The sequence below is a fragment of the Ornithodoros turicata genome, chromosome 2 (genome assembly GCF_037126465.1).
Source record: "Ornithodoros turicata isolate Travis chromosome 2, ASM3712646v1, whole genome shotgun sequence".
Taxonomy (NCBI): Eukaryota; Metazoa; Arthropoda; class Arachnida; order Ixodida; family Argasidae; genus Ornithodoros; species Ornithodoros turicata.
The window spans coordinates 127,122,570-127,145,344 of record NC_088202.1 but is presented as its reverse complement, the minus strand read 5'-3'; the positions used below and the strand labels follow the sequence as shown (position 1 = coordinate 127,145,344).

Below are 22,775 nucleotides of genomic sequence, written 5' to 3'. Positions count from 1 at the left end.
GCGGTTACGACGATAGGTCCGTGAATAAATTTTGCCGTTCTTTTGAGAACCCTCGAAATCGTAGTACGTACAAAAGAGCAATGTGCAAGTATCCGGCGATAGAGATTCATAACAGAAAGAAGACGGTTGAGAACATCTAAATTTTAATGAGACGAGAGTTTCGTGCAGAAGGCTGCACTTGTTCAGCTCTGAAGCCGAAGCTGTCACTGACCTGAAGAAGTGCAGCCTTCTGCACGAAAGTCTGGTCTCATTAAAATTTAGATGCTCCCACCCGTCTCCTTTCTGTTGTAATCCTCCAAATGTAAGCTCTGAGCGCGCGTTTCGCGAACTGACGTTATGTTTCAGCAATTTGCATGATGCTACCACATTGTGAACGTCAGCCGTGTTCGAACCCAAGCTGATCTGGACAATTTCTCGACCAAATAACAAAGATTCGGAGGAAATCCTGATACTTAGGAGATCCTGAAATGTCGATTACGGCAACAAAAAAACAACGATTTCAGGAAATCTGGAGTCAGCCGTCCTAGTTCTGCAGAAGACTTGGCTCCATCGTGTCCAGATGTTCCGTTTTGCATGAAGGTGCGCGCCTAGCTAGTAGAATTATGGCTAGACAGTCTCGCCTTATGCACGCTAACGCGTCTCTCAATATTGATCCCCACACAGGTACGAAGACCATAGAGGGTGAACCTTCGGACATGCTCTGCAAAGCGTTGCCATCTAGATACATACGAAGCGACGCAATGCACTCCCCAGAAAAAGAAGATAAATTTACGTATGGCTACAACGGCCCCGAGATCAGACACGAAGGTCACACAGATCACACGGAATATTCTCTGGACTTTTTCAATCCTGTCAATTATGAAGCAATTCATTAGTCTGAGAGCGTGAATATTTGATTACTTATCCATCGTGCAAGGGAGTTCCGGGACTGGTTGAGAAATAACGACGAACAAGGTGATACTAAGAAATTGCGACACGGTCAAAGCAAAGCGCCTTTAAGATCCACGGGTCAAACGAAGTTAGCCGGCTTGGGAGACATCAAAGAGCATTCGAGAGCAGCTTAAAAACTGAGTGGAGGTGACAATTCCTTCATCAGTCGAAGCAGCGTTGGGCGCAGTTCGAAATTAAAACGAAGGAGCAGGGTGATTTAAAGGTCGTGGGTCTTCTATAGGTGGACCAAGCATTCCATAATTGATAAAAAGAGCAGTGAAGTATCTATGAAACTAGGAATCTGAACTGTGAATCTATGAAACTTCACAGTATATCACGTGAAAATTATTCATTCATAACGATTTTTATCGGTTTGGAAGACGATGGAAGAACTGCAGTTTCTAACAGTTCCAGGCAGAGCATTGCGTTCCTGATCTTGGCCACGCCCCATCTCATCGTCATCATCTATTGTGATTGTTGTTGTTGGTCTTGACCCTCGGCCCTCTTCACAGCCTGATGGTCCTTCCAAACTGCAAGACTTTTTTTTTTTCTACAGATACGCGATATGTGTCTTTCTCTGCCGACCCAACGGAGCGCATCCAACATCATCTGAGAGAAGGAAACGGAACACCATTTTTATCGATAGCCGACTCATTCCTCGGACCATTGAAATCGCGCCGTTGGGAGGTGATATTAGGGTCCTGGCTGTGTTCCCGCCGCCCAAACATTAATCTCGTTGCCTGGCTCGATCGAGTTTCCCTTCCGGCGGCTCATAATGATTATGGGCCGTCGAAGACGTAACCTCCGATCCTAAGATGATGCAGGTGAGCTGCGACCTCCCCTGCGATGACATTACCCGCCTACCGAAAGCGGGTCTGCCGCAGGTATATTCTGTATCGCACGCGCTGCTATATGGTCAGGCGGTAGAGGCATATGGCACAGCGCCGTATTTATGCCGTAAAGGGGTAGGCACTAGACCTCCTCGTGCAAATGGTGCTATAGTGGAAGGACGCACATTAATTGCGCAATTGATCCTGCATATTAGATTTCAGGAGTATCGTTTGGACAAATAATATGTGTCGTGCATTCAACGAGTTGGAACAGAACAGGGCCAGGTCCGCAGTAAGAAACAACGGGTCTATACAAGCGAAATAATGAGTTCTGTGTCAGAATGTCACCAGTCGGGTTCCATGTTTTCAAAGTAACAAAAACCTGACCGTCACGTTGTCGGTCGTGGGTACTACGAGCATTCCTTGCACGGACAAAGCGTGGCTACCACATGACACCCAGCAGGAAACCTTCCCCCATACAAGACTGCGATATTGGAGGACTAGTAGTCCTCGTAGTAGGAAAAGGTGGAGAAGAAGGTAAATTCTTGGATGACAAACGTGGTTGACAAGTAAGCGTAAATGAAAACGGCTCACAAGTAAACTGTATTCTGTAGCCTCCGTTGGCCTTGTTGTTTGTTGAACCCCTGTTTCTCTTCGAAGGTGCCAGAACTGAAGAAGAATACTACATATAATCAGAAATTGAGTACGCCCATGCCTGCTGCTATTCCTGCCGTATATCAAGCAAATTGTGTTTCAACTGTCACACGAATTTCTTAATGGCAAAAAAATAAATTGTTTTTCCCAGACTCCCCGTTACATGTAGCCAGGTATAGAAGCAAAGAAGACAAAAAGGTATATCCACCAAACTATGGAAGATCTGATCTCCGAGTGTTTCAATCCTTTCAGCATTACAAAAGAACCATCAGTCAAAGAAATGTCCATCACGTTGAGAACAAAGAGAAGAGGACATCAAAGGGCAGCACCAAATAAGACCCAACAGCAGCATTGCTTCCGATCTGCCGCGACCTTTCATTTAAAAGCGCGTAGCACTCGGGCAGAAATTTCACGTTCGGCAGCACGGCGTAGTCGTGATGCTGATCGCCCCCTGAGGCTCTCCAATATCCGGTGGGCGTACGAAAAATAGCCGGCCACGGGAGGACGGGTGTCTTAATATCGAAGCGCGGACAGCCGTGACTGATTTGCGAAGCCTACGGACGATGGCAGGATTTTGTCTGGTGGAGCGGCTAAGGATTGGACGCCGCCCTAGCTTCCTTCATTAAGATGACCCAAAGAGGCTGGTGCCACTGCTTCTACCCAGGCGGCGAAGCGTCTCCGAGCGGTGTTTATGGCTGAGAAAGCTCGTAGTGGTCGGGACCCTGTGACTTTGCACCGCTCTGTTAGGTAGGTTAGCGTCCGCAACGTTTAATCGAAAGCTAGTGAGAGTGTAAGTGTCTCAAAAGTGACTTCCTTCAGTTGTTGTTTGAAGTTCCCAAATGTTTTCAGATTCGCTTGAAAAGCGCACGCGGGAGTGCCAACTTGCACAGTAATATCAACTGGTGATTTTGCATCATAACCTTGCTGCATACTAAGCAACCGGATTATTATTATTATTATGGGAACAAGAAAAAACAGAGTCCCGCGAGGCAAACGAAAAATGGACTCTACATATTCCCCTCGTTACATTCGACTCTCAGCCCCACATCGCCTTACTCTTAGCTACCCCAGGGATACGCACTAAGGAATTATTTAACAAGGAATAGTAAGCCGTGTTTCCTGGCTGACTTTTCCTTTCAAAATAAATAGATTACCCCCCCCCCCTCTCTCAGCTTGTGAACTCTCTTGTGTCATCTGATTCGTGAGTGCCCCACCCTCAACCTCTCACCTCATGCACATTCCTCTCAAGATTCTTTTTCTTTTGTCATCTTCTTTTTCCTTTTTCTTTTTCTTCGATCTCTCTCTCTCATCCTTCTCTCGCCTTTTGTTAGTTTACTAGTTTCTTCCTAGTTTATTTTATTTAGGTAGTTTTGGTTGCTTTATTATCTACTCATATTCTTGCGGAATAGCAAGTCGACGCAAAGTTTGGCTGATATTTCCGCTGTGTTTTTTTTTTCTTCTTTCTTTTCGTCTTGTAATAAATATACCCCCCTCATCACATATCGCCCCCCTCGGCAAAGGGACAATATTTTCGCCCTGTTCTGGAATTCCTCTAGGGGACCATTGACCGTTTTAGTTTAGGTGACCTTGCGCTCACAACCGCAACGTAGGTTGTTTTGCACATGCCTTCCACTGTGTTCACATCACTCGTCACACCGTGACCTTTAATGTTCGTGACCTATGACGGGAGCTTTACGAAGGAAAGAAGGAAAGTGCGAGCTTGGTCACATTCGTACGTCTGCTGTGCACGCAGCCAGATGAGCTCACAGTTCATACCTCCTTGCGTACAAATCTCCGCTAGTGATCAAGCATTCTATAACAATGGTGAACGGCTTTCGACTTTACGCTCTCGCAGTGTCTCTTTAGGTAAGACACGGGGATAGGTGAAATTGAACGATGTCTCTTTTCTTTCCTTCTCCAGTTTTATTTCAGTGCTTTCGTTCAGACGGAGGTGTCCGAATAAAATGAGATGAAGTACAACTCAATAAGACCAGAGACACGAAAAATGTTTCTCCTCACTTCGAGAGAGTATCTATTACCGGTGAATCATTATTTGAAAGTGCCGGTTCTTCCTCAGGTACAAAGTGGTGTTTCATGTACCAAGTGATGCCTTCCCTATCTGTACATTTGTGCGCTTTGGAAAGCGGCGAGGGTGACTTTCTTTGTGCTGTTCACCGCGCAAGTGAGACAATGGCGTGCGGTATCCGCACTTTATCTGCATCGAACACGGACGACTGTTCCCGTGACTGGTGTCTTTCTCCTGCACTTTGTTTTTGGCGTTCGGAGTCTTTAGCACCTTGACGTGAAGAAAAAGGAAGAGGGAGTAACTAGGGGAGCAATATTACAGCTTCTAATCCCTTAAATTGCAGTTAGTCCTCATTCAACTTCAACTAGTCCCTAAACTTCGCATGGACTTGCGTGCATTTACTCACTAACGGGACTAACGGTTGTGGCACCGCATCTGGTTCCCAAAAGGAGTAAATTGTTCCCCTTTTTATTATATTCCGGTCCTTTGCTTCCTATTTCTTGTTTTGTAAGACATACTTACAGGTCTTCTTAAGCTCGTCGTCCCGACACCTGTGGCAGCTATACAGGGTGTTTATTCTTAGCCCTTTACAGAACTTTTATTTTTAAAAAAATTATCAGAGCAGCGTAGATGTCGTTCTTCCAGATGAGTTCTACGACCAGCCAGACATCCTCGAGATGACTAATTACCTAAAATTTATTAATGAACTTTTTAATTAGGGGATTTCGGGCAAAAGCGAGAGGGCGGATTGAGAAACTATCCTAGTTGCAAGCTATTTCACGTTTAACAAATCCTGAAACACGCACATGCGTTGAAATATCCATCCCCGAATTCTGATATGCAAGTGAGCCGAATCCGAAACCGCGGCGACCGGGGAACGCGGGGAGTACAGTGCTCATTTCTCGCCAGAGGGCCACGTGCTTTGGAGCAATGGCAATGATTGGAGTATCTGCCACTCAGCTGGCCAGATAAACCGTTTTCCGGCCCAGGTAAGCCTCCGTCGGCGAGGGTAGAGTCACTAAACAGGGGTACAGAGTATCGCATTCCTTTTCCGCGCCGGAGCCGCCGTTCGGTGTCCGCGATTGGGCCGATCATGTCACGTGGTTTCTCCTTTCAAGAACGCGCCATCCACGTTGAGTCACCTCCATCCAAAAACAGGTTTCCTCTGTTGCGAGCTGGCTAGACTGCGCGCTGTTCTCCGGCGGAGAATGGGGGGGGGGGGGGGAGAATGGCGTCCCGTTGCTAGGCGACGCAGCCGCGCCGGACCCAAGATGGCGGGCTCGCTCGCCGGCGTGGCTCAGTGTCGCTACTCTGCTCCCTATTTAGGGACTCTAGGCGAGAGTCATGCGCTCCTCCGGCGCGCTTTTTCTGTTTCGGCACGTTTGCATATCAAAAGTCGGGGATGGATATTCTAACGCACATGCGTGTTTCAGGATTTTTTAAACGTGGAATGTCGTTGAACGAGGACAGTCTCTTAATCTGCTATCTCGTTTTACCCGAAATTCCCTAATAAAAAAGTTAATTAATGAATTTCAGGTAATTAGTCATCTGGTAGTTACCAGACTTGTGCCCGTTACCGAAAAAAAGGAACTAAATACCGTTACCCGTTACTTCAGAAAAAAGTAACTAAATACCGTTACCCGTTACTTCAGAAAAAAGTAACTAAATACGTTACTCGTTACCAACATACAAAAGTAACGAGTTCTCGTTACTCACAGGTAACGAGTTACTTTTACGTTACCGCAGCATAGTTAAACGAGCCAACAAACACGCCGTCACTTGCCTTCAGCTCTTTATTAATGAGGAATTGCACTTCAGGAGGAGCTGATACTCGAAATTTGTCGTCCGTCCTTCGTGTTCCGTGTCTCTCGGCCCGTTACCATGAATCTATATCAGTTTGCCTGGACCTTCTCCCTTGTTTCCGAAGTGGGGGTGATCGGAGATTACGAAAACACAAGAAAAAAACACTGATTTTCTTGCCACAGATCACCAATGGTTCCTCAAAACAGACGAGGGGCTGTGTCATAATTTAGAGCCCTCAGAAGCTTAGCAAAGATAAGAAAAGTCGCAACGCGTTTTTTGTAGCCATAGCACAATTGGTGGCCATTCTTGGGAAGGAGTGATGGTCGGAGATTACGGAAACAAGAGAAAGGACAACAACACAGTGAGGGACTTCAATAATACTTTGAGTCACACGTCACGCAGGTCAAATCTGCAGGGATTGCGCCACACGGAATGCCGAAATGTGCTCCCCGTGCTCAAGAAAAGGAACGAGTAACGTCAGTAACGAGTTACCAATTTTTGTAACTGATTCCGTTACTATTACAATTTTTTAAAAAGTAACTGAATCGTTACTTCGTTACCAAAAAAAGTAACCGTTACCAAGTAACGAGTTACTTGTAACGAGTTAGGCACAACTCTGGTAGTTACATACTCTCTTCCAGGGGATGTCCGTCCTGCAGTAGAACTCAACAGCAAAAACAACATCTGTGCTGCTCTCAAAGCTTTTTAAATAAAAATTAAGTAAAGCCTAAAAATAAACTCCATGTATAGGCAGCAACACTTCCGAGAACCAGTGTTTTCGTATTAACCTGACAGCAAGAGTGGCGGTATGGTCTGGTTCGACGCTTTCCCGAAGCTCTTCGAACAACCATTCTTTCCGTACCCAATTACAGGTTAATTTAACGAAACGTCATTTTAGACAAACTTAATCGAAGCAATCGACTTATATCCACACCCATATCTCATTTCGTACCCTTGCATACTTGTTACCCAGCTTCCGCGCGCGCAAGGCACTTTTACAACGCGATGACGCTATCAATGAATTATACAAGATTGATTATAAATTACTGGCGAAAATTCGTTCCAAATATTTGACGCGTTAGTTCTAGCCCTATGCTCGCCACCACATTGCTCCTTTAACATTGCCGACGTGAATCTAGCACGTGAAGGTGTTTTAGAGACTATTTCACGATTTCATAAATTTCCCATTTCTGCGGACAGAGAAGAGATGTTGCATCCCTATTGTCATCGCACGACTGTTCAGGCGCTTGCACCGCCACAAACTGGTGAACTTCCGATGACGCATCCCCATGCCTAGCATGCCTTACCAGCAGACTTGTGCCCGTTACCGAAAAAAGGAACTAAATACCGTTACCCGTTACTTCAGGAAAAAGTAACTAAATACGTTACTCGTTACCAACATACAAAAGTAACGAGTTCTCGTTACTCACAGGTAACGAGTTGCTTTTACGTTACCGCAGCATAGTTAAAGGAGCCAACAAACATGCCGTCACTCGCCTTGAGGAATTGCACTTCAGAAGAAGCTGATACTCGAAATTTGTTGTTGTCGATACTCTCCCTTGTTTCCGAAGTGCGGGTGATCGGAGATTACGAATACACAAGAAAAAACACTGGTTTTCGTGCCACCGATCACAAACGGTTCCCAAAAACAGACGAGGGGCTGCGTCATAATTTGGAGCGCTCAGAGGCTTAGCAAAGACAAGGAAAGGCTAGAAGTCGAAACACGTTTTTTGTAGCCATAGCAAAATTGGTGGTCATTCTTGGGAAGCAGTGATGGTCGGAGATTACTGAAACAAGAGAAATGACAACAACACATCCAGCGAGGAACTGGAATAATACTTTGAGTCACACGTCACGCAGGTCAAATCTGCACGCATTGCGCCGCACGGAGTGCCGAAATGTGCTCCCGTGCTGAAGAAAAGGAACGAGTAACGTCAGTAACGAGTTACCAATTTTTGTAACTGATTCCGTTACTATTACAATTTTTTAAAAAGTAACTGAATCGTTACTTCGTTACCAAAAAAAGTAACCGTTACCAAGTAACGAGTTCCTTGTAACGAGTTAGGCACAACTCTGCTTACCAGTTACCACACTGTCTATCGGACTATTACAATCCGTGTTTATGGGAGACCTGCTAAGCAGAGCGTTATTCTTCGAGTATCGCGCACGTCCTCTGCACTTTCTTTTGTTCTTTTAGGATAAATAAGCAGCACTGCCAAGTCTAATCTGCCTCCGCCGACACAGATATAGCCGTGCTAAGTGGCTTTCAGTGTTTTCCCGTGCGCATGCAGCCTCCGCCTGAGCAACACAAGACCTTTCATTTAGGCCTTGCTTTTCTTGGTGCATCTACTGCATGACCATTCGTTCTGTCGACGAAAGATCGCTGCCTGCCATTAATTGTGGTCTTGGAAAGATAAATGCTACCGTAACAGCCAGCTCTCCTAATGATAATCTTTATATAGGCTCAAATGTTTCATTATCAGTATAGTTTATCTAATACCAGGTGACTCCCTGACCAAAGAAGGGCACGCTGACTTGCGGTTTACCCGAAGAAACGTACTTGCATATCCTTCACTGCAGTGAGCGGATGTTTTATTTTTCAGACAAGCCTTTCCAAACTCGATACGAAGTTGTGGTGTTAGTTATCCGTGCGGTAGAGAGAAATCTACTTCGTGTGCAGCTATTGATTATCATCAGTACGTTGGGCCTTACAGTTTGGTCTTTTTTTTTTTTTTTTTCGGTGCGCTTATTAATTTATATCACTGTGCGGAAGCATTTCCATCGCATTTAACGCGATTGTGTACATTTCCGAGGTACTTACATGAATAATCGAAAACAGCACGCCACATGAGAGCTTTCCATTCCATCTTTTTTTTTTTTTTTTCACCTCAGGAAGCGTTGTACGCTCGAAACGTTACCTTTAAATTTTCTTTTCCTTATCCTTATTTGCTTTTTCCGTTCGTACATCAGTCTGATGTTGTTCTTGCGCTCTTAACTTCAAAGCAGACAAGACCACTCCCATGTTATTAACGAACCGCACAGTGAGATGGGGCAAACTCAGTGTCTTTGCACAGTTTCTTCATTGAAAATATCCATCCACAGCACTTGTCAATGCAGAAGTTTTCATAAGGTGTTTCGGAAGTTTTCTTCCACGGTATGGCTCATATGGTAAGCTTGATGAACCTGCCGGCTTGCCTTTGTTACGGCTGTCTTACCTATATTGACTAAACAACAGGTTCGCTTATGATGAGCTGCGCCTTCATTTGCATGTCTCTCATACCAAACGCTACCAGCGCAATTGCAGTGAATGCACAAATCCCGTTTGCAATCGTATCCTGCTCGCACCTTATTACACATGAGAGAAAAAAAACACAACAGAAAAGAAAAGGAAAACGCGCATGTTTTATTGCCTCGTTGCCAAGAAACAACTTAAAACGCAACAATCATGAAATGAAAAGAAAAAAAAAAAGAAAAAGAAAGACGGAAAGAGCTGGCAGTTTACAGCGGGGCTACTCCAAACCCAATTATATGCACTCTTTTCCTTCGGTACTATTTGTTTTGCCGCGTTTTCTGATAACGCCGCACCATAAGGGCGAAGGACGGAAAAGATGGGTTTCGCGAAGAAGAAAAAGGTCATCCCATAAAAACAACTATCGAGACGTAACACAAAAACACAGGCGCAGAATTTTTTAGAAGATACGAAAGGGGGAGGGGGGGACATGAAAAGGAAAAAGAGGAGAAAAAAATTTGGGATGTCAGGTTGAGAGCTTCCTCTTCGCCGTGTACAAAAGGATGGAAAGTACTCGAGCTTTATTGTTACTTTTTCTTTTCTCGTGTTTCCCACATTTTCGATACTGGGGAGAGAGTACGAGGTCAGCAGCGAGGAGGAAGGAAAGAGAATGAAAAGACAGAGTAACGATGAAGAAAATGGAGGAAGAAGCCGATGACTTTGAAGGGAGAAGATGCATGAGTGATGGCTCGAATAATGAAGATACTCGAGGCGTAAAGAGACCTGCATGGTCTTTCATCGGGGCCTTCGTGTGACTCCTAAGCGGCTGTGACTGCGGGAGATCTCGCTCAGTTAATGGTGTTTATATCAAAGAGCATTGATATAATTTCACGTAATACATTCTGCATTCTTTTTTGCGATGTCAACTTGTCGTTACGGCGAGTGTCATTTGCCGTGCTTGTTGCGCAGGATGGCTGTTGCGATGCTTGCCATGTGGTAGAAGGAATGTCTTTTTCCTCTTTGGGTAATCTTCTTCAACTGACAATATAGAAGCATGCTAAATAACGAACGCCATAAGGAGGAAGGCGTCGGCGCGTCCACTGTGACCCTAGCTCTGGACACACTTCTTCCTTTCTTCCCACGTCTACAGAATAACTATTTTCGCATTACCGAGTGCTGTTTGCCCGCATGTCGCGTCAATTGTGCTCCATCTTTTCGCACATCAGGCAGCAAAGGATGGCGCAGAGGAAACCAGCGAACGGATGTCTGAGACAGGGGTTCCCTTTCGGTTCGAGATAGCACGAATAGCAATCACTGGTAAAAAGAGGGAAGGGGAAATGACAGACTTTCTCTGAAAATAAGCACATTCCTTTGCAAGGCTTCTTCGATTCGAAATCCCTATGCTTTCGACGTGTAATAGAGTTCTACGTTAAGAGAATAAAAGAGGAACTCCCGGCTAATGTCAACGGCGTGGCATTCATTCATGGAAGCCGAAATCAGATTCGACACGGGCTTCACGAACTTGCCCCAGAACGACTTTCTTTTCTGCGCATGCAGAAACATTATGCAGTGCCCTGCTTTTCAAGTGGTGGGAGATTTGGCAGAATTGAACCACCCTTGAGGCAGAAACTTCAGACCCAGAGCTGGAAATATTTCGAACAAAGACTTTTAGTTAGACGGGCACTAAAAGTCAAGAACAACTTGTTCTCAAACGAAAGTCCGTGTTTCACTTACTGTGATGCAAGCCAAGTTTGTTCTCACGGTGCAACCGTTTAGAGGACGCAATGAAAACAGAGTTGTCTTTTGCGGCAACCAATGGGATCCTCAGGAAGCAAAGGTTGGCGGCATCCAATCAGACAGCAGGAGAAGCACGCGCATCTCCATTGTGTGCGTGTGGATTTGGAACGGGTTCGGTCGTACCGTTGTGAACACGCGCGGCATGATGGGCATTACTGCATTTTTCGATACCAGTTTACTGAATTGAAGCCCGCAACAGTAATCAAAACTGTTCTAGTGACAACAATTATCTTCACGTCCTTCGGACAGCGATGCCTATCCGCTTCGTATGTCGCACTATACGTTTTTCGCCGGAACTGCTGCATGGCGTGGCACGCGCAGCATGGACTAAAAATACCCGATGTATACGTCATGCATGAGGTAAAGCGACGTTCACCGCGTAGTCCCAAGGCAACAAAGAGTCCGGTATAATTCTGATTGTAGCTTCGTAACAGAATCGAAGTTTTGAATTACGACAACAAGTGCGAAATTAACACAGCGTATAACGTAATTTGTAGTGGACTTGTGGTGGGCGTTTTAGTGCCCCTTTAATGTGCATTCAGTTATTTTTCAATTGAAATATATATACTACTTTCGACGATCGGCACCTGATAGCATGAAAGACGGACCTGACGCACGTATCTATGGAAGTTCCCGACATTTTCCCTCGCTGAATTATGCAAAACCTCGTCTTAATTTACGAATCCTTGCTAGCGACTCAACACCAAAAGAACGAAGCCTAGCCTCACTAGAACCGGAAACAAAGTTACATTCGTACAATACACTTTGCGAATAAACTAGAGAGTTGCACTCGCGTACCGCCGAACGCCTTTTCGAATTAAAGGAATGGCGTCTGCATGGCTCGACTTTTCCACATGCATAAACACGTGAAACTCTCTAATAGTTTTCGGCTTCAAAAGACTAGTGAAAGCCGCTACGTAATGATTTCGCCTTTGGTGGCGGCTGGTTGCACGACAAGCGCATTACGGTCTTGCACAGGAACTCTTAGCTGACTTGTGGCGAGCGCGAGGAGTGTTCGATCCGCACGCCTTACACAATAATCCCCCGCACTCTTCACGGGATCCCGTAAGAGAATGAGTGAGGTTGGCCTCACTCCGTCACACAACAGGACCTAGCCGAATTGGGAATGTCGATCAGGAGCCTTGCACACGACTCCTCGTTACTCTGCTGCTAAGTCTCGCTGAGAGCGAAACGTCACGGCAACATGTCGATTAGCTCGGTGCACGGATGACTTCTCAGGGCGTTTTTTTTTAATCCAATTGCGCAGATATAAAACAACATAAATAAATAAATGAATCTTTGTCAAAATTATATAAATTTTGGTATAAGTTAAGCAAGCGTTCGAGCAACCGTCAGTGTCAATTTCTTGCTAAGCGGGTGTGCGACAGCGCGCCGTATTTCTTTTTCTTTGATCATATGTGCCTGTATACGGCCATTGTGTTGTGGTCACTACGGTTCATACTGTACCGCTCCCGTGCGGTCGAAACGTCCCTACATGTCCTTACAACCTCACGTTGCAACTGCGACTAACTGCGTAGCACTGACAACTTACGTACCTCCTTGGTGCTACGCATGTGCACGATATGTGGTTGAATATGCAAGTGAGACATGTGACACCTAAAATAACAAGCATGTTCACTAGCATAACGGTATTTAGCGGTAGGTAGCCCTGCATTCACAAGCACCTGCTTTGCTTACTTATACTCAAGAAGGGCGAGTTTTTCCGAAAACAATGAAAAATGCTAACAAAATCAGGCAGACAAAATGGATAGAATGCTGGGACAATCATCGCTGAATCTTGAGAATCCAATACGTCCGTGATAACTTTCTCATCCCTATAGTGGTGCTTTTTCTGAAGACTGTACTAACCAGTTGCTTGTCCCGAGGCATAACAGCAATCGTTCTTTCGTTGGAGCTCCTCTCTACTGCCAGCCTAGATTTTGCGCTGTGTTGACAAGGATACGCGATACGATAAGTGGTTGCAGCTATTTTTGCCTCCATCCAATAGTGAAGTCCATTAGCTTGTTCATTGTATAAAATGCTATATGTATAATGATCCCCAGCAGAGAAGCGCGATACCGAAGACGGACACACACACAGACACACACGCACACACACACACACACACACACATATATATATATATATATATATATATACAGGGTGTCCCACCGAAAAAGGGCCAGGGGCTAAAAAAAAAAGACGGAGTGCTGGACACAAATGGAACCAATTGTACGTGTTTAGCAGTTGTGTGGTCTATCCAAAAATATTTTTTTCATCGCTCCTTGTTAAGTAATTAGCGGTAATTAATTTTCTAACTTTTCAATTATAAAAGCTACGAAATTGTTTCATTGAGAAAATCTGATCTCTTCAGTCGCCTGATACCAAAGCCGTTTTCAGAACAAAAATCCGTTCGATAGATCGTTCAAAAAAAATTCGTGAAGGAACACCATTTTTTTCTTTATTTTGTTCGTTGCGCATCTCTAGAGGCGCGTCATTCCTTCACCCCCAAAACGAGACGACGAAAGAGCACACTTTCGCCTCTTGCGTCCTGGAAAAAGATTAAAAGAAAACAGAAATAGCAACCCAAGATAAGGGCAGTTGCGATAGAGTCACCCCATACATTTCTTTTTGTTTTTTTTTTCCGCAAGTTAAAACTCATCTTCGACGCATGAGGCGGCACTGTGCTCTTTCACTCTCTCACATTGGGAATGAAGGAAATACGCGTCTTCGAGGATGCGCAATGAACAAAATAAAGAAAAAAATTGTGTTCCTTCACGAATTTTTTGTGAACGATCTATCGAACGGATTTTTGTTCTGAAAACGGCTTTGGTATCAGGCGACCGAAGAGATTAGATGTTCTCATTGAGACAACTTCGTAGCTTTTATAATTGAAAAGTTAGAAAATTAATTACCGCTAATTAATTAACAAGGGGCGATGAAAAAATATTTTTGGATAGACCACACAACTGCTAAACACGTACAATTGGTTCCATTTGTGTCCAGCACTCCGTCTTTTTTTTTAGCCCCTGGCCCTTTTTCGGTGGGACACCCTGTATATACGTTGGCTGATGATGATATACTGAGCAAGAAGTTATAGTAATGAAAGGGCAGTACTTTCGGAGGTAGTGAATTAATATTCGTTACATGGACTGGCGTATCACAAATTGACATCATCCATGCACTGCACGATTGCAGTCACCAAACAGTCATATAGCCAACGATACTTCAGCCATGAGTTCGAACACACGAATATGCTGAAAAAAAATGGCAAACAAAAAAACGGTTAAATTGGACAGTCTTGCACACGTTTCACCCTCTCCGGCAGGCCAGTGGCCTAACACGTGCGAGTGACTTCTTTTCAACACTTCAACCCGCACCGATTTAAAAATAAAATTTAAAAACGCGTGAACGCGACTGGGCCGAAACAGAAGATCTAATTTATTTCTCTTTCACACGCATTCACTTTGCCTAAAGCGAGCGCCTTTCTTCCTCCAAGAAAGCATCAAGGAAAGGAAGGATCCGAAGTGATCTGAGGGTTCCTCCATCCTTCCAATTTTCAATTTAGTTAAAAGGCAGCTCATCTGGTTCTCGGGATGATCAAATTATGCTTCCTTTTAACGCTGGCATTGATATTTATTGCCAGTCGTCCCTTCTTCCTCGCGTCCCTTCACGTTTGTTTTATACTTCGTCTTGATTCTTCCTTGTGGAAGATCACTTACGAAAAAGGGGGCGCTCTCGTCGTTCCCGCCCAGACGCCTATCCCGCAGTAATGCCCGTATCAGAGGGGGTAAAATGCAATAGTTGCCTCTGACACTGACCCCCGGGCTGAAACTCGATGGGGCTCGAAATGAAAGAAGGCCGAAAAGTTGCTTCGCATGCCATGGAAGCTCAAATCTCATTTTCGAGCTCGTCAGGCGATCTCGCGAATATTCAAAGACGTCACCAAATTTCCGTTCAGTGGGGGGTGAGTGTATCGAGGACAAAAGGAGCAAATTTTTGGCGCTTTTCGTGTTCTGACAGCCCTGGGGATTCGTGCGAGAGAGAAGGTGGTGTAATATGCGTATTTTTGAAGGGCTTTTCTTGTAACGGTCATCATCCAGCGCAGGTTGTAGCACCCGAGTCATTCCCCTTATTTCTGCGTTTTACGTAGAATTTGTTGACATTAGCTTTCTGACATCTTTCACAGTTTACTAGATATAGTGGCGAGCCTAATGCCGATTATTGGATATGTCCGGTTAAGTGATACGGAAACCAGAAAGACCTATATGGGGCCTCCTGTCATCACTATATAGTTTCCCCATACTTATTTTCTTACTTGATTGTTCATGAGCAGTTGCGTTTTTCTTCATGTCCACTCATTCAGTTTTAACTCATTTGTTTGTTTGTTTGTTTAGATTCCCCGTGTTTTACATGGCGTTGACTATACCACGTGAGCGCATGGTTTCGAAACGGTCGCATAAGAAGGGAATAGTTGTGATACCAAGGACATCGTGCAGCGAATACGTCGCTGTTTCTGCAACTATACAATCGTGTGACGTGTAGATCTCAGTTGTCTCGCGACGTAAACCCCCAATATTATTATTATATTGTATGACGTGTACACTGAATTACTACGCAAGTCGGTTAACTTATTTTTGGCACTGTGTACACGCTACGCGGTATGTTTAGTCGATATTCACGCGGGATGACACGAGGTGTTTTTTTCTTCTTTTTTGTCTGCAACAGATTTTATTTTAAAAAAGTGTAGGACAGCAGTTTGCAGTTGAGCTATTACGGCCAGGAGGACATTCTCTCGAAGAGAGTATGTAGTAGTATGTGAATAGTAAGTGAGTATGCAGTAGTAGTAGGTGGCTAATAGCCATTCAATTCAATTCATCAACTTTTTAGGGGCTTTCGGGCACAAGTGTGATAGCACAATTGAAGACAATCCTAGTTGAAGGCCATTCTATTAAAAAAAGAAAGAAAAAGAAATCATGAAACGAGAACGAACGCTGAAATATCCATCGCCGAATAGTCCTCTACCCAAGAAAACGTCACCGTGAAGTGATGATGATGATGGTAGACATATCGAAACCGAAACAGCGGGTTGAGAACACCGCCGTTTCACAAGGCCGTATACCTTCACGAAGGTCTCGGGTGGCTTCTTTTGTATTAGTGGTACACACAAATGAGGTCATGTTTTTAGTCGATTTCGTGTCTTCGTTCCCGAGTTCCCAGCTCACCGCGGAAAGAAAAGAAGGCTTCACCCCAAGAGTTGCACCGTCTGAAAGTCATTGTCGTAATCATGTTCGGAATGTGTAGACGGGTAGAAATTCAGCGAACTGGTAAGTAAGTACACTCGTAGAAATGAGCTTCACCACATAGCACGCTCCTAGCCAACCATCATCCCGAATGACAGCGTTCTCGCCTCTGATTGGTTGAAAACCGGAGGCGGAGCCTCTTCTGTGTCGTGCATAATGGCGAGAAAATAGGCTCCGCCTCCCGTTTTCAACAAATCTAGAGCCAGAACGTTGTCATTCGGGATTATGGTTGGCTAGGAGCGTGCTATATGGTGAAGCTTATTTCTTAGAATGTATGAAGGGAGTTCCTCAGGACGAGAGCCGCCGATATTTCGAACAGAAACTGTTCCTCTTCTTGTGTTCTTTAAAAAAAAAATCTAACAATATGAGAAGACACGTTTATACGTGGCTTTCTTGCGGCATTGATTTTTTTATATAGTAGTTCTAGTCTACCAAGTTGGCGGCGCTGCTGCACCATCTGACGTCATTTGTTTGTAGTAAACACGGATAGTGTGACGGACAGATGTAGTAAACACGGATTTTGTAAACACGGATAGGTCTATTTTGCAATGCAAATGAGCCGTAAGCGAAACTGCGCGCCTCGAGAGCCCATGACCTTCGCAGTAGAAGGCAAAAAGACGCGGACAGAAGAACCACGACACGGACGACTGCTACATGCTATATACATTTCGCAAAACGCAGTTTGAAAGTACACGTATGCACGCAGACAAATGGATATACTACAAGAGAATTGCGTCATTTTCGATTACATTCAGTGGGGTTCAACTTACAAGAACTTATGAGAGTATAGTTCATATCAAGGAGGATCGCCTGAATAGCTAAATAAGACAAAAAAAAAAGATTGTTTTGTCGGTGTCTCGCTTCTTTTTTCCCCGCTGTGTTTGACTCTTCCATTTTACTGATACTAGCTGTATAGCGGAGTCTGCCGCTGCCCGAATTTGTAGCGGAAATACCTTTTCCGCTAGCAATTTCAAAGTAGAGAATACGCTAGCAGCTATATAGCGCCGCTAGGCACAATACTAGGCAGAGGTTCTGAAAACGTCCGAAGTAAAATTTAAAAGTTAGGATTTTTATTTAATTAATGATCGTATGCAAATGAGCCGGTCACTGCTCAGTTCTTGGCCGATGTCCCGGGGCTGTTTACCAAAAAGAAAGGTATTCGATAGCGTAAGCCTTTTCTGAATTATTCAGCTGGGTGTTTTTCGTTAAACACCCAGCATAATTATACATAGCGCACAGAAATCGCCTGATCAAGTCGACACAACAGGAACAAAATAAGACTTAACGACGGTGATAATACCCACCCACCCATGGGTGCTCCGATATGTTTAACACGGCTTTTTGCGGCGTTGATGGTGATGATGAGTAGGATTTTTCCTGCGCAAAAGTATCTATGTTCAGGTCCCGACAAAAGTTTTATAGAACACGCGACCGATGTATTCTTTCCTCTGTGCGACACCCTAGCGGCAAGCGGAAACGGGCTTGTTCACTGGTTCAGAGGGGTGAAGGAGTGCGCAGGCAGCGACACCAATTCAAAGCACCTTTCGAGCACATTCAAGCCATACCGGAGCTACCGCGGTGTGTCGCTACCAGCGCACTCGCTCACCCCTCTGAACGAGTAAACTAGTCCATTTCCGCTCGCCGGTATAGGGTGCCTCACCGAGGAAAAAATACATCCGTCGCGTGTTCCGTAAACTTTTGTCGGGACCTGTACTTGGATGTCGAGCCTCCAAATATTCCGAACCTCGCTCCCCTTGAATTGGGTTGAGTTGAGCTGATAAGAAAAAAAACATGGAGAAATAGGCACTCATTACGAGAGCCGGCTACTCCAGATCACTTAGGAAAACACAAATGGCTATCTACAATAAAACCAATGAGCGACAAAGACCCTCAGTCAGTCACTCACACACACTGTCCACAGAAGCTGTTCACACAGATTGTGTCCACCAACTTGGAGTCTGCGCAAAATCGCACAAACGCCCGCATGGCGTGAAACTGATGGTCGGGTGTTCAAGGGCCCCCTCAACGACATCAAATGGTCTGCCACCCAGCCGAGCTAAGGAAGGCATGTAGAGAGTTCGCTAACATGCTTCAGTTCTCTGTCTCGTTCAATGGCATCCCTCGTTGATTCAGCACAAAATACACTTCTTGCCATTATCTAACTGATATTTTCAACCAATCACTCTCCACGGTTATGTGCCTACAGCGACTGGCGGATAGGAAAGGTCATACAAATACACTAAGGCGGATCCAAGTTGTGCCCCACTTAACTATCGCCCCATAGCCCATGCAGACTACTTAAACACGGCATCTTCTCAAATCTAATGGACTTCCTTGAATCTCGTTCCTTCTTTCCGCTTCAACATGGCTTTCGTGGCGGCCTTTCCTGTACTACCCACCTAGCATCATTTATTCACGACATATCCTATCATCTCGATTCATGCCGACGTAATATTCTTTGATATCAAAAAGGCCTTTCATAAAGTTCCGCACCAAGCAGGTAATCGCTAAAGTATCTCGCTTAAGGGTTTCGGGCACCCTTCTCTTGTGGACTACCTGTCTTCTCGTGGGCAATATACATTCGTTAACGACAACTGTTCCTCTCTTAGTCATATTGCGTCAGGCGTCCCACAAGGTTCTGTACTAGGTCCCCTGGTATTCCTAATCTACATTAATAACCTCACAACTAACCTCTCATCAACAGGCCGCCGATGTAACGAGTATGTAACTGCAAGATGTAATTACCTAATCTTAATTGATTAACTGTTTAATTAGGGGATGTTGGGCGAAAGTGAGATAGCAGAATGGAAGACAATCCTCGTTGAAAGCCATTCATTTTTTTTTTTTAAAGTCCTGAAACGCGCACGTGCGCTGAAATATTCATCGCCGAATTTTGATATAGAAATGAGCTGAAACCGAAACCGCGACGACCAGGAGCGCAGGGAGCACAGCGCTCATTCCACGTCAGAGGGCCACGTGCTTTGGAGGGATGGAGGTGATCGGAGTAGGTGCTGCTCTGCTGGCCTTATCAACGGCTTTCCGAACCAGATAAGGCATCCGTCAGCGAAGGTGATGCGCTCGTGAGGCGCGGTGTTTTGGTTTCAGCTCATCTGCATAGCGAAATTCAGCTATGAATATTTCACGGCACGCGCTCGTTTCAGGATTTTTACAAGATAGGATTGCTTTGAACGAGTTCACGAGAACGAGTCTCCCATTCTGCTAACTCGCTTCTGCCGCAAACTCTCGAAGTAACGAGTTAAATAATGAACTTTAGGTAATTAGTATTCTTGCATAGTTGCATACTCTCTATGTGAGGATGTCGGCCTGGCCGTTTAACTCAACTGCAAACACGACGTCTATGCTGCTGTTGCAGGGTTTTTTACTACAAATTCTGTAGATGATGAAATCAACGCCCTGTATGTATACAGGGTGTCCCAGAAAACGTATCATTTAATTATAATAAAAAAACTACACCATCTAGAATCATGCGGTCAACAGAGTTTGCTCTTACTAGGTTTTTGCCACCTCCTGACATGAATGTCGTGTAACGTAACTTTAATTATGTAAATTTTTGCGAACTGAAGTCGGAAATTTGCCAAGTAAAGGTCACTTTTTTACCCCACCAATGTGAAGAGCGTGTCCAATTTACTCAAATTAATGATACTTGACAGGGATATTCAGGGGCTATCCCAGCGGAAAAAATAGCCGAACATCATGCTCTACGGGGCTAGCGCGCGACGAATTTTTCAGCGCAATCCTTGTCAGTCCGACGAAAGGAGGTTGGAAACTCAGCCCACACCTACAACGCAGAAAGAGAAAACACAGATATAGCTTATCGCGTCCGACTTTCGCTGGGATCGCACTTTCACTCTCCCAAGTTCAGGAACTGTCACTTTTTCTACTATCACTCTGTGGGCTGGGTTTGGAACCTCCTTTCGTCGGACTGCGAGCGATTGCGCTCAAAAAGTCGACGCGCGTTATGGTTCGGTGCTACGAAAAGCATGATGTTCGACTATTTTCCCGATGGGATAGCTCGTGAATATCACTATCAATTATCATGAACTTGAGTGAATTCGGCACGCTCTTCATGTTGGTAGGGTAAAAAAGTGACCTTTACTTGGCAAATTTCCGAGTTCAGTTCGCAAATATTTACATAATTAAAGTTACGATACATGACATTCACATCAGGAGTTGGTAAAAACCTAGTAAAAAGAAATGTCGTTGACCGCATGATTCTAGGTGGCGTAGTTTTTTTTTTATTATAATTCAATGACACGTTTTCTGGGACACCCTGTATGTACGTCGTATGTATGCGACATTGCACAATAAAGTAGTACAAGAAATGCCGCTGCGAAGTCGGACCTACTGCTGATGCGGAGCGCACTGACGTCAGCTCATAATCCGCCATTTCATAAAATGTTAACGGAGCATGCGCAAGACTGTGGCGTATCCTATCGGGACTTTGGCGAAAACTCTCTGGTTGTCATTCGTCGTCTGCCATCACGTATGCACATGGCATCGGGATGCACATTTTGGCGGTAAGAGACAACATTTCGTGAACCTATATGGAGTGGAAGATTGATTGATTGATTGATTTATAAAAGAAAAAAGTTAGATGTTAGTCTCGAGCGGAAGACTTTTTGATGAAGATGGTAGTTGCATGTTCGTTCAGGAGTTGCAAAGCAAAGTGCAACAAGGGGGTTAGAACTTTGGCTTTCTTCGGTTTCTGTGTAAACGGAACCCATTTCAGAAGAAGAAGTCCAATGTTTACTCGCTGCTCGGCCACAGAACATCGGTAATAACCCTGTTCCAGCCTGTCATGAGAGATAAGTAACCCCCTCAGGTTCGATGTTGCATTCCGGACGCTCCATGAACTTCAGATTATGTCCAATTAACCCTTTATGACAAACGGAGACAGCACGCACATTGTCTTAGTTCACGCCATGATAGACAACCACTCCATTTTGCCTTTAGCCGCTGCGGTGGCGCTAGCTCTCTCTGAAAAGGCGGATTGGACATGTACGACAGGATATAAAGGAAGCGATGCAGTACAAAGAAAGGAAGAGCAAAAAAAAAAATAATAATAATAAACTAAACGGATGGAATGGTTGAATGAACGCCTGAACTCAGACGCTACTCCAAACCTTGGTCACACTAGGAATCCAGTCAGTCCCAAGATGTGAAGTGAAGCTTCTTCACTTGAACTCAGCTTCTGACATTTTGGGCACATTCGGAGCTGTGGGCTAGAGACAGCTACTGGCATCGAAATCCTGTTGTGTTGACCTTACGGCGCAAGGCCACTTAAGATTCTTAGCCGCCGTCCTTCTAAGTAGCAGCGAAGGAAAAGAGAGAACACACATCCGAAGAAGGAGCCCCGGAATCCCAGTCCCTCGATAACCTCAGAATGATTGGAATGCAGCAGGAGGAAGAACAAAGGGATACGTATTCATTGCTGCTTCCGTCGCAGATCGATACGCTGTCGTCGTCCTGGCCTTGCTCGCCTGAAGTGAACCTACAAAATGTCCCTGATGCAATTTATGGCGACTGCACCATGTTGATTCCTTCCTTTCCCGTTCGTGCATCTTAACTGATGTTTTTTTTTTTTTTTTTCTTTCGATAGGTTACATAGAAAGGAGTTCATTTTGGTAGGAGTGAATGAACGAACCACCCGTCGGAGTCATTCCAATGGTCAGATTGTATCCTGTTCAGCGAGATTTTCTGTCGAATAACTTTTAAGGCAAATGGAAAACTACCATAACAGAGTTGGGACGCACACATCCGGTCTGCGCAGGCGCCGTAGGATCGCATGTGTGTCGCTAAGAGCACATTCTTAGAGCCTCCCTTCACCGTTAAACTGCAAATAATAATAATGACCACAATTTCCCATCATAGACGATCTTTTTCATCCTGCCTTTCTTTACTTTGTGGTTGACTATTCGCGATCGCGCGTTGATAAAGGACACAGAGGGAGTATCAAAGGGACCCTCTACTCAAGGATGCAGTGGGACTGTACTCGTGGTTGTTCGGAAAATATAGCGCGTACACGCAGATTTTCGAGCGGCCTAACGAATGACTAGTAGCTGGAGAGGAATAGGTGCGTGATAGTCCTGTCACTGCACAAAACGAATGTTTGTCATTTCTTTCTGCGTCTCGTTTCCATTGGTTTTATTGTGGTAACGATGGATTTGCTGGCAATGTTGCTT

At 44.8% G+C, this 22,775-nt stretch overlaps 1 protein-coding gene and 1 long non-coding RNA gene across 3 annotated transcripts in view; one reads left to right on the top strand and one right to left on the bottom strand.

Moving 5' to 3' along the window:
- LOC135386084 (nephrin-like) overlaps window positions 1-22,775 on the top strand; it is a 288,664-nt gene that overhangs the window by 119,656 nt on the left and 146,233 nt on the right. The gene's annotated exons all lie outside the window — the stretch shown is intronic.
- LOC135386085 (uncharacterized) overlaps window positions 1-22,775 on the bottom strand; it is a 354,177-nt gene that overhangs the window by 316,375 nt on the left and 15,027 nt on the right. The window lies entirely within an intron of this gene.